The following is a 12049-nucleotide window of genomic DNA, read 5'->3' on the forward strand; positions in this document are numbered from 1 at the left end:
TACAGTAACTAAATACTTTGTAATTGGATTACACTTTAAACTGGTTTTGATTGGCTGCGACTGTCAGATGACATATTTTCTCATTCAGTGTGGACAGACAAATCCATTGATGCTGGTAACTTTTTGTATTACGCATTTCATTTCAGAAAATGTGTCAACTTTTTTTGAAGCAAATTTGTCAGTCACATTGTGTCAATATGTAATGCAGAAAAATAGCCTTCATTCATTCCAATGGTCTTCCTGAGCAGAGAGCCAGGACTTCCACTGGTGCCACCTCAGAAAGAAATGTGCATGATACCCTTGAGACAATATGTACAGCAGCAGTTCTCAATTTATTTTGCTCAAGCCCCCCTTTGAAATGTAAAAACTTTCGCAACCCCCCACCCATCCAATAATCTGCATGAAAAAGGTTTTTTTTTACACTTTTAAAGAATTAACTGCAATTTATGTCAAGTTTTTTTTTTAGATACAATGAAAGTTTTTGCTTTTTTTCTGAATAATGAAAATTCACAATGAAATTTATCTTCTGAATGAAATTTTTGTCACTAAGACTATAATGTTCTGTTATTTTCTGTAAACTTTTTGTTACATAAATACATAAAATATTTTAATAATGCCTGTATTCCTGTAAAACATTCAAAAATAGAATACATAATAAAGAATAGTGCTGCAGGAGCAATTTTAATATACAATAGCTCACACAAAAGTTCTGCCATCATTTACACACCCTCCTCGTTCAAAAGGGGTATGACTTTTTTCACAGAGCTGGACAGTAACGAAATACATTTACTTGAGTACCGTACTTAGTACACTTTTTGAGTATCTGTACTTTTCTTGAGTATTATTTTGTCTGGAAACTTGTGACTTTAACTTCACTACATTTGAAAGACAAATATCATACTTTTCACTCCACTACATTTCTATCAAGGTCCTTGAGGAGAATGTCGTTACTATGTGGCAGCTTTGAAAATCAGTGGATGATTTTTTTTTTCTTTAAAGCATGATTGGTTTGCAGTTGACAGACAGCTTATCAATAATCACTCTTGTATGGTTACGTGTCGTGAAGTTCAATGGTTTCCCAGTATATTTTGAACACTGATCAGTTGGCAAAATGGAAGATGGCGGTACCTCAGCGCAGTGCGCCCACTCGTGGCCATAGTTAGAAAATATGTTCCAGTTTTCTGAAAATGTTAAAGATTCGTTTTGTTTTAAATGTTTGCTTTGTTTGCCTAAAACGAACCATATCACAGCTTTCAAACACTCGTTGTCCAACCTGTGGAAGCATATTGAGGTATGTAAACTTTTAATTTCTTGTGAAAGCTTGAAATTATCTGTGCTTTAGAGCTGAAGTTTCAGTATGAAGTATGGCCGGTCAAATTATGTTTTATGGATTTGCCCTCCAAGTTCCCAAAGCCTTGTGGATACACCACTAAAGCAGAGGTAAGATTCGACAATGACGTTAGTTAGCATGCAAAAGTGTGAATTCAAATGTAAATGAGTTAATATCTATTTTATAATTTTTTTTTGTTGTTGTTACCTTGCATAATTACTATAATTATGTGTAGAGCTGCATAATTAAATCATAAAAAGATCACAATCTTGATTCAAACACCCACACATTCTCTTTTCTAATTGATAATGATTCGTCTGTCTATTAAACCTTTGACAAAAATAATACCGGAACATTCAAATCTGCGTTGTGCTGCCGCTGAGCCAGAGAGAGCAGTTATGTCATGTATAGGTATGAAACAGCTTCATAAACAGTCTTTTCTAGTCCTGGACTTACAGCCAAAGTGTGTGGTCATGTCTGTATTTACAGCAATTTCACTGTCCACTTGATTCAAATGTGGATGAATGTATACACATAGATGTGTGCACACTGCCAGAGCTGTGCGAGAACACTACCATGCTGCTTTTGTGGGGGTGGGTAGGAGTGTTAAATGAAAAAACAAGATGATTATGGCCATCGTTTTTTGTCAGTTCAGTTGTTTAATTTCTATAGGTTTTGTAACATTCTAAAAGCTCTTTATTCCACAGATACTACAAGCTAGTCAGTGTATTTAGGGGGTTGCTTCAGAGGCATAAGTTATTGTAAGTATTACATACAATGCAACAATAATAAAACAATGTGTTGACATAAAAAAAAGGACATTTACTTTTGATACTTGAGTACTTTTACTTAAGTATAAATCTGTCTTTACAACTTTCACTTGTAATGGTGTAATATTTGACCAGTAGTATCTGTACTTTCACACAAGTAATGAGTGAATTTTTCCACCTCTGGTGAAACACAAGAATGAGGAGGGATGAGAGGATTGTGATTGTGACTGTTCATGATTGTGACAGCTCCAAAAGCATGTAAAGTAACATAAAAGTCATCAATATCATTACAATTCTTCCGAAGCCATGCCATGGTGTTGTGTAAAGCAGACCCAAATGTAACTGTTAATTCACCTCTTCATCCATTTATATCTTTGGTGCGCACAAAAACGCCATTGCTTACGTAAGCACAGCGCAGTGAGCGCACCTGAACGCACAAAAACTTGAGGTGCACACGCTTCTATGGAACTTTTTCATAATGTTATTATAGTAGATCTACCATGCAAAATGTAGATACATCCTACATTGTAAGCAGTGTTGTCATGATAGTGTAGAGATCTGTAGCAATTTAATTGAAAGTTAATGATTCTAGATATCAATGTTGATACCACAAAAAAAAGTTGTTTTTAATTCAGGCTGTAATACAAAAAATGAAATTCTATAGGAACTGTAAGAACAAAACAGTAGAAAAACAAGTCGTTTTAATGTTATCATAAAGGGGGGAACAAGATATTATATGCTGTTAACACACAGAACAACTCCGTGTTTGTGCATCACTGACTGTATTGGTGCTATAGTGGCAAAATGTAGGAAACGTGTCCAAAACATAATCAATATATGTCTGTCATAATTAACGTGCAGGATTGTTGAGGGATGATAATAAACACCCTTATTAATAACTCAACAGAAAAAGTAATAATCTGCAGAAAGTGCTCACTTATACTTTTATTTAAGTGTTTAAGCATCTATGCAATGATGCCAGGATGTTAGAATTACATAATGGTGATGTCATTATGTGACAAAGTAAAAGAACTGATCAAACAGTTCTTTGAACCGGTTCATTGAAACTAACCATTCGAAAGAACCAGTTCACTGAAATGAATCGTACTTCCCATCACTAGCCACCACCCCTCGTGCCTCGGAACCAGGAGGTGAGTGCGTGCAGCTATCGGACCCCGCCCACATCCTGGACCATTGACTAAGACCAAGCCCCCATCTTAACGTGAAGATGGCAGATTTCCTCTCTCTATTGGACACTTTTACTGAAGGACACTTTATTTTTCCTCTTTTGGATTTTTATGTTGTTTATTTTTTTAATAAACGCCTTTCGAAGGCATGGCGCAACTCACACTGTGTCTTTTGCTCACCCCACCACAGTGTAAAATAAAAGTGTTTTTTATTAACGTGTTTTAAATGTAACTGTTGAAAACGTAAAAGTCATCATTTTGACTAGGCTATAAATATAGTACAATAGCATCTTAACTGTAAACTTAAGTGCTTGATTTTAACCATAGAAATATAGACAGACTACTGGTTCTTAAGTGTTTTGTTTACCTCTTGTATATGACCAGCAAATTACCTGGCTAGGTAAATGTAAAGTTCAGCAAAGTGTTTCTTCACTGCTATTTTTGGTGGATTAGCTGATATTTTCTCTGCACTGCCATCTGTCGTTTGGGGAAGAGTACAACTGTGGTGTGCGTCAAGTATAAACGGCTTGTGCATCAGGATGCAGTGCTGTGCCAGGCAAAAGTATAAAAATGGCTTAAGTGTGAGCGCTCTGAGCATAAGCTGCCTGTCAGCAAAGTCACTTTTGATGCAGTCAGATTGGCAACAGATCCGAAGAAATAAAAAAAGCCAATCTTTGAAATTCTCGTTTTTTCACATGTGTGGTTTCTCTCTCTGCTCTCTTTCCCCTTTGACCTGTAATTGAGATCGACCAGTCGTTGTCTTGCGATGGACTGGACGATAGCGACTGATCTAATGATCACCTCTGACATAAACACTAAGGCACCACACCATCTGATAAAAAAAACATTGGTTTGTGCGTGTATTGTCTTGTCACAATATTTTTGTTTTGAATGTGTGAAAGTGAATGAGATTTGAGAACGGGACATTCTTCTGTATCCCTCTTACAATACCTTAGAGCCTCCCCTTAAGGAGAGCACCCCACAATCGCTGGTGTACAGTCAGACTGCTGAGACACATGGAAAACTTTGCAAGAGTGCATTAGGGAGAGAGAGTGTAGTAAAGTTGGACAGATGTAATGCAACATTTGGATGCCTCTAGGATTTTCTTGGGCATTTAAAGGCAAGCCTGAATGACTGTGCTGGACTAGTGATGATAGGAAGCAAAACCTATTCCATGAACCGAGATTACCTGATTTTTCCACCTTGCCTCTATCGTTTCTTCTCTGGGGGTATTGTTATGGATAATGCTCCATGACATAGGATGAAAATAAAAGCAGATTTCAAAATGGAAGGAACAGAATTAATTTTGACATCATTGCCTATGTTCTGAATGGCACACTAACTTACTACTTACTGAATACTGCGCAGTATATAATATAAACTGCTTACTATTTTGTAAAATTCGTAGATGATACGGTAGGCATTATTCCATAATAAATATTTCTAAGTAGTACACATGACCTCGCTCATCATGTTGCATTTTTAGTTCAACGAATAGTGTCCATTTAACATAATCGAAAATAAAAATCATTATTTGGCTTTTTTCCCCCAAATTTATGTGAAAATGTCTGAACATTTTTCAGTCCAACCAAATAATGAGTTGTAAAAGAGATGCTCATTATAACTTCTATACTACTTGCTCAGTACTTCTATATTACTTAAAGCTAAAGTGTGAAATTTCCCCCCGTCTGCCATTGACCAAACAAACTGTTAGTCCCGTCCCAAACTCATGCCATTGGTTAAGTCAATGTTGCAGTGTCAGGCAGTCAGGCCACTTCAACAAACAGAGCAATATTTGTTATAGTGCCACAGAGACAGTGTTTACAGTTTTAGAGGAAATACAGTTCTCTCTGCATATTAAGCTGGGATAAGTGAAAGTATTATAACTTGGGATGGGCGTAATAAACACAGGAGCGGATTTACTATATGGAAAATGGAGACTTCAGCCTCAAGTGGTGAGCCAGGTGGTGGAGAGATATAGGCAAGCCGCCATATCTCTTCACATCACCAGAAAACCCTCACTCACTGCATCTGAATCAGTGTCATAAACGAAGACCTACAATTTGTTTTATACCTGTTTGTATAGTGTCTTATAATGCATTGCTAATGTACACTTAAGTTTCTCTTGCCAATAAAGTTTGATATAATTTGAATCTGCCCATTTTATCCTATTATTTAAAGATTTCACTGGAAAATGGCAATTAAGTAAATAAAACACATTCAAAATATAGCTGCAACCAGCAATTACATGCCAAGAACCAACAACTGCACAACCCAAAGATCTCACAGAGCATGCTCAGATCACATTGCCACTCTACAGTACAGTATGCTATCCATTGCACCACACAGCTACAACATTGCAGTCAACAAAGGGACATACCAAGCTTACATAAGTCACAGCCAAGCACAGCTGTTACCATGAACAACTTTATATTCATGTAACTTTAAAAAAAGATTCAAAACAACATTTAATTGGGGAAAGCCCTGCCTCCATTCAGTAAGCACAATACAAAAAAAAGAGTTCAGCATGATGTAATTACACAGCCATAGAGTTGCCAGTCAACAAAGGGACATACCAAACTTAGTGGAATTGCAGCCAAGCTCAGCTGTTACCATGATCACATTTATATTCATGTAATTTTTCAACAAAGGGGAAAATAAAAAATTGCTCTGGAAAAAGCCCAGCAACCATTCTTCAAAATCTCAGATATGGCAAGCATTACACCATAGTAAGCACAACACTTTGCATGAATATGACATACTTAACAAAGAAACCCCAAAGTACTTCACAAGTCACCAAAACATTTTGAGAAACAGAAAAGATTCACGGGTGTTAATGAGACATACCAAGTTGAGAGTCCGCAGGTTTTGAATAAAACATTTAAAATGGTGGTATGCTGATATGGCTGATATCAAACACAACAAAGAACCAGTCATGGTGTGGTGGTGGCGTAGTGGGCTAAAGTACAGAACTGGTAAGCAGAAGGTTGCTGGTTCCAATCCCTACAGCCACCACCATTGTGTCCTTGAGCAAGGCAATTAACTCCAGGTTGCTCCAGGGGGATTGACCCTGTAATAAGGGCTCTGTAAGTCGCTTTGGATAAAAGCGTCTGCCAAAATGCATAAATGTGAAATATGAATGTGGTGTATTTGCAAATACACAATATTTTTCCAGTTGCCACAAGCTGGTCTCAAACCAACAACTTTTAGATTTCCAAAGCACACAGGGATGGTGCACCTTGCTGCTGGCATCAACCAGAAATTATTCACTGCACCACACAGCCACAAGCTTCACAGGCGAACACATCTGTTACCATGATCAACTTTATATTCATGTAACTTTTCAACAATGCAGATCAACATTTGATTAGGGAAAAGCCCCGCCACCATTCAGTAAGCACAATACAAAAATCTCCAAAACGACACACATTTTTAATGCATGACTTGCTGAGGTGGGGATTGGACCAAGAACCTTCTGTTTGACATTTTATGGCTATAACCAAAGCTTCACACAGCCACTGGGCTAATAGCTACCAAGAAGAACATAATATGCTAAGATTTATTTTTATACTCAACTTTGTATTCCTGTAACTTTTCAAAAGAGATACAATTCCAAATTTTATTTGGAACAGCCTAGCAACCATTCATTAAACCAATACAAAAATTACCAGACCTACAGAAAAACTTGCAGAGATGGGAATTTAAACCCACAACCTTTTGAATTATAAACTAGTGCTTTAACACAATGAGCCACTCAGCTGAAATATTTTCTTACTGGCAAAGAGACTTAGGTTAGGTTTAAGTCAGCACACAAGTGTAGGTTATCTTTTGAACTATAGGTGGCCTCCAAACTTCTCAGTTATCCTCAGGACAAGATGTTGATTCATACCAATTTTTGTAAAGATTTTTATCCATTTTGTTTTATCAAATTAAATATAGCAGAGAGACTATATGGATGATATGGAAAATGTTAACTTATTTGGATGCTACCTGATTAGCATGCTAAGCTAATGTTGCTTATGGATACCATTGTAATCAAAGTCTAGCTGATCAGCATGCTAAGATAATGTTGTCTACAGACAACACTGTGATCAAATAACATTTACATTTTACATTTACATTTATGCATTTGGCAGACGCTTTTATCCAAAGCGACTTACAGAGCCCTTATTACAGGGACAATCCCCCTGGAGCAACCTGGAGTTAAATGCCTTGCTCAAGGACACAATGGTGGTGGCTGTGGGGATAGAACCAACAACCTTCTGCTTAACAGTTTAGTGCTTTAGACCACTACACCACCACCACTCCATTACATATGCATTGGATAGCATGCTAACTTATTAGCACACTAAGCTAAATTTACCCTAAGTATAGAATTGTGATCAAATAGCTTTACAAGACAGAAAACCCAAAAGTTAGCATGCTAACCAATTAGCATGCTAAGCTATCATAGCATGCTAAATGGACCATGTTCTTTTGAAATACAGGTGATGATCTCTCCAATCTTCTCAAACCATTCAAAATATATCACTCAAGCATATATCAGAACAACACTAAGACAAAAAACAAGAAGAAGCATACCTGCAAACAGAAATTATCTGAAATAAGCCCTGCAATACAATGCTCTCCAGTAAAACATAACAGCAACTCTAACATTAGTCCACCTGGGAATCAACCCAACAACCTTTCAAATTATAAATAAGTGCTTTAACACACTGAGCCACTCAGTTGACATGCCCATTGATTGGCAAAGAGACTTCCTGAGTCAGCACAAAAGTGTGGGTTATCTTTTGAACTATAGGTGGTGTTGTCTCCAAACTGCTCAAGTATCATCAGGACATGATGTCAATCATGCATACCAATTTTCTTTGCAATCTGGCAATGTATTTATAAAATATAATTTTTTTTTAATAAATGTCAATATGATGGATGGGTAAAACTGGTATAGTTGAAATTCGCATGACGTAATGAATGCACAGACCCCATGATTGTAGGACATATAGTTAAAAACTTACAGGCAAAAATAGCAATTTTTCACAATTCTTGGCCATTATGTGGCGCTGTCACGAAACTCTGCATGTGCCCTCAGACCATTGTCCTCATGAGGCATACCAAGTTTTGTTTCGATAGGACACAGCGTTGCCGATATAGAGCCTCAAATCCTTTTTCACAGCTACCTCGTTAAAGGTGCAACATGTAATAATTTTCATGTAATCTTTTTTTTTGCCAATGTGTGAACGTCTTATAACACAACTTAAAAAATTAGCCCTTCCCGAACTTCCTAGGTTGCCTATTAAAACCTGTAGACTGATTTTCATGCGAATGGAGAGGGTTGCTTTTGCCAGGAAAATCCAAAAGATATGACTTTTATGCACGCTCCCGAGAGCCTTGCCTAAGTAATCGCATCTCTTCCGCTATTCAACAGCGACAACAAATTGCAATACTAGGTAACTTTATCTTAGAGATGAAATCAAGCACAACACTGACTCCGATCGTGGTCGAGCAAAAACTAGAGTGAACATCAGCATGGCATTTGTTTCCTAGAGGGACCTTCATTCGGTTTTGGGGATGATCAAAACTGACTCTGCATTGGCATTCTTCTTATTGGACAGGTAAACTTACATAAATGCAAAGCATGTGAAATATATTGCCATAAGGATTGATCTGTGTAATTTTAACAAACTTGATCTTGCCTGTTAACGCTGACGAATTGCAAACTACCTTGCTTCGTAACTTTCAAATAATTTAAACAATCTTCTCTTTATACTAAAAGTCAGGTATACAGGATAAATTTAAGCAAATACACTGGTTTCTTGATCGAAGTACAACATATGACATACAAAACATACAATAGTGCAACATAACAGTATGCATAACAGCAACAGTAAACTGTCTGGTACAGTTCGGGAGTATGTAGCTGTATGTGTGGATCAGTATGCTGTGTTAGCTGATTGCTAACACAGCATACCAGGTTGCTCCGAGGGGATTGTCCCTGTAATAAGCTATCATAGCATGTAGCATGATAACCATGTATGGGGGCTATTCAATACCACCCCTATCAGTGTGCCAAATGTAATAATTTTCCTATGTGTTACTAATTACTTATTACATCATTTACATTGTAATTAAATTATTGTACTAATTTCTCTGTCTTAAAAGTAATTTCATTACTAATTACTTCTTAAAATCTGTATCAACCTTGACCAGATGGACAATAATAAAAATGCAATTTTACTTTTAATTATTTCATTCTTTTAAGTTGAGTCAAACATGGAATAGGTTGGCCTATAAAGCATGACTTTATTAAACGTTTTACATTATGTAAACTGGCTTATTAATAGGAGCTACCATAAACAAAAGCAACTCCTGACTCCAATACACCATAATCCATTTATTAAGGATAAGCCATAACGAAATTGCAGTTTAGGGATGTGCCCGAAGCTGAATGCCTTATTCGGAAAGGCACAAATAACGACTCAAAAGGAATAACGGATTAATCAATAATAAGTAACAGAAACTATTTTTTTTAAACTGACTATCCAAGCAGCATAAAGATTTTAAATAAACATATCCATAATTACAAAGAAATTATGAGTCTGTGAAGTCAATATTAGTTACATTTAGTTAATAGAGTTACATTTAAAAAAATGTGTGTTTCATTTAGTTTCGTCACACTTCTGGTTTAAGCCCCACCCACATTCAGTTCTATCCGAATACAGAGACAGATACAGATTATTTTGCGATAGTAACAGATACAGATACAAATACAGATAATAACTGCGCTGTACACCCCTACTGCAGTTATTACAACAACACAACTGCTTGAGAGTTTGTGTACTCATTTGACAAAAGTATGAGAGGTTCTAAAGAAAACATACAATTATCAGTTTATGAAATTACATAGAATAGTTAAAAGAACCCCTCGGTTAAAGGGAATTACTTCAAGATGTCTGAATAACAATAACAAATTACAAGAGCTGCGGTTAAACATTAACTGTAACAAGCTGTAATCATTAACAGACTTTTCGAAGCAAATAGTACCTTATTCAATACATTTATTTTAATATGCATTTCAACAAAATGAACTTTTCTAACTCAAATCATCAATTCATGAGCTACTTCTCAGCTGACTATGCTGCCTCCTTTCTGAAATAGTAGTTGTATCTCATTAATGTAAGTCTCTCTCAAAACGTTTGCTTGACAGTCTGTTCCTTCTGGGGGTCAGCACAAGATTGCCCAGGCTGAAAAGCCTTTCAACTGGTGCACTTGATGGTGTGGCAGTGCTGTATTTAAGTGAGCCTTAATCCTGGGAAACTAGCTAAGAACACCCTGCTCAGACCCTGCAGATTAAAACAATTCCATGACCTCTGTTTCAGCGCAGTACAAAATATATTCCTGTTCAAATGAAAAAGAAAGAAAAAAAAACCTAACTGGAACAAGCAGGTTTGTGGTGCTGTTGAACTTTCTCCTGTTGCTATTCAGGAGGCAACTTACAGCACTCCGTGATAAGCACTGCCATGACGGTGCCATTCTTCACTTCTTCTTTGAGTCAGCGTAACTTAAATTTGGGCAAAGTGAAGCCAGAAGAGCATCTTTATTATCTATCACAAAGGAAAAGTGTGCTTTGATCGCCTATGGGGAAAAAACCCTTCACATTAGACACTTCATATAAAACAAGTGTTTGATATTGAATGCAAAAAGTCTCTAAGCCGTTAGTGAACCAAGAAATTATCAATATGCATAAGCTTCATAAGATTACCTGGACAATGGCACCAGGGAGAGATACTGTCATCCTAAGCCTGTCCCGCAACACCAGTGTCTTGGACATTAGATTCTCCACGGTTGGTAGAAGTGTTCCAAAATAGCAGCTATCTTCTCCTTGCAATATGTCTAGTGCTACAGTGAGTGTCTTCAACACATACAATATTCCTTTAGGAACAGATAATCCCAATCAGTGATGCATTTTATTTCAATTTGAGTGCAAATAGTATTAACCTCAGCAACTGGAATTTCAGTGATCCTGGACAACACATTATGGAAGGAATTCCATCATGTTGATGTTAGCACTATGTGTTTTTTCTTGAGAAAATTCTCTACCAACTCTGAAGCCACAGTCAAGCTTTTGTCCACAGTGCAGACACTTTCCGATAGTACTTCTGTAGATGACTTTGGACTTGTTTGATGTAAGCCATTTCTCATGTCATGACAAATGAAGTTTAGTGCGTGTGATGCAAACCTCAAATGTGGAGGTAGCGAGAACTGCCCATTAGAATCAGTGGAGAGAGTCTGTTCACCATCAGTGAATGTCACCTCTTCATCTTCCTCTGCCTCCTCATCAGAATCTGATTGTTCAAACATTCTAAAAGCTTTAATAAAATTGGACCTGTTGTCTGTCACAGTTGCTGTCACTTTGGAGTTAAGTCCATGAGCTGAATGGACTTTCTCAATTTCAAAGTGATTACATCATACGTGTGTCTCCCTCTGACTCTTTTGCAAGCTAAAGCTGAATGTCCACTTACAAAAGCACAGAGATTAATCCAGTGAGCCGTCATTTCTAGAAAATTTAGTTATGGCTCATCCAAATGTCGTCAGTCATGGAAATGTATTCCAAGCCCTCAAATGTCTTTTTAAGTTAAATTTCCATGTCGGTATAACACTTATCCAAGTAAGCATCTCTTCAACTATATAACCTGCTCACCACTTTCTGTACTGCCGATGTAAAATCAAGCTTTGTCTGCTTAACAGGGGTTGGCGCAGTTTTT

General features: G+C 37.0%; 1 protein-coding gene across 4 annotated transcripts in view; it reads right to left on the bottom strand.

The window, feature by feature from the left end:
• The window catches only part of LOC127657359 (echinoderm microtubule-associated protein-like 5), a 167683-nt gene that overhangs the window by 113834 nt on the left and 41800 nt on the right, over positions 1-12049 (bottom strand). The gene's annotated exons all lie outside the window — the stretch shown is intronic.

The sequence above is a fragment of the Xyrauchen texanus genome, chromosome 16, assembly GCF_025860055.1.
Source record: "Xyrauchen texanus isolate HMW12.3.18 chromosome 16, RBS_HiC_50CHRs, whole genome shotgun sequence".
Taxonomy (NCBI): Eukaryota; Metazoa; Chordata; class Actinopteri; order Cypriniformes; family Catostomidae; genus Xyrauchen; species Xyrauchen texanus.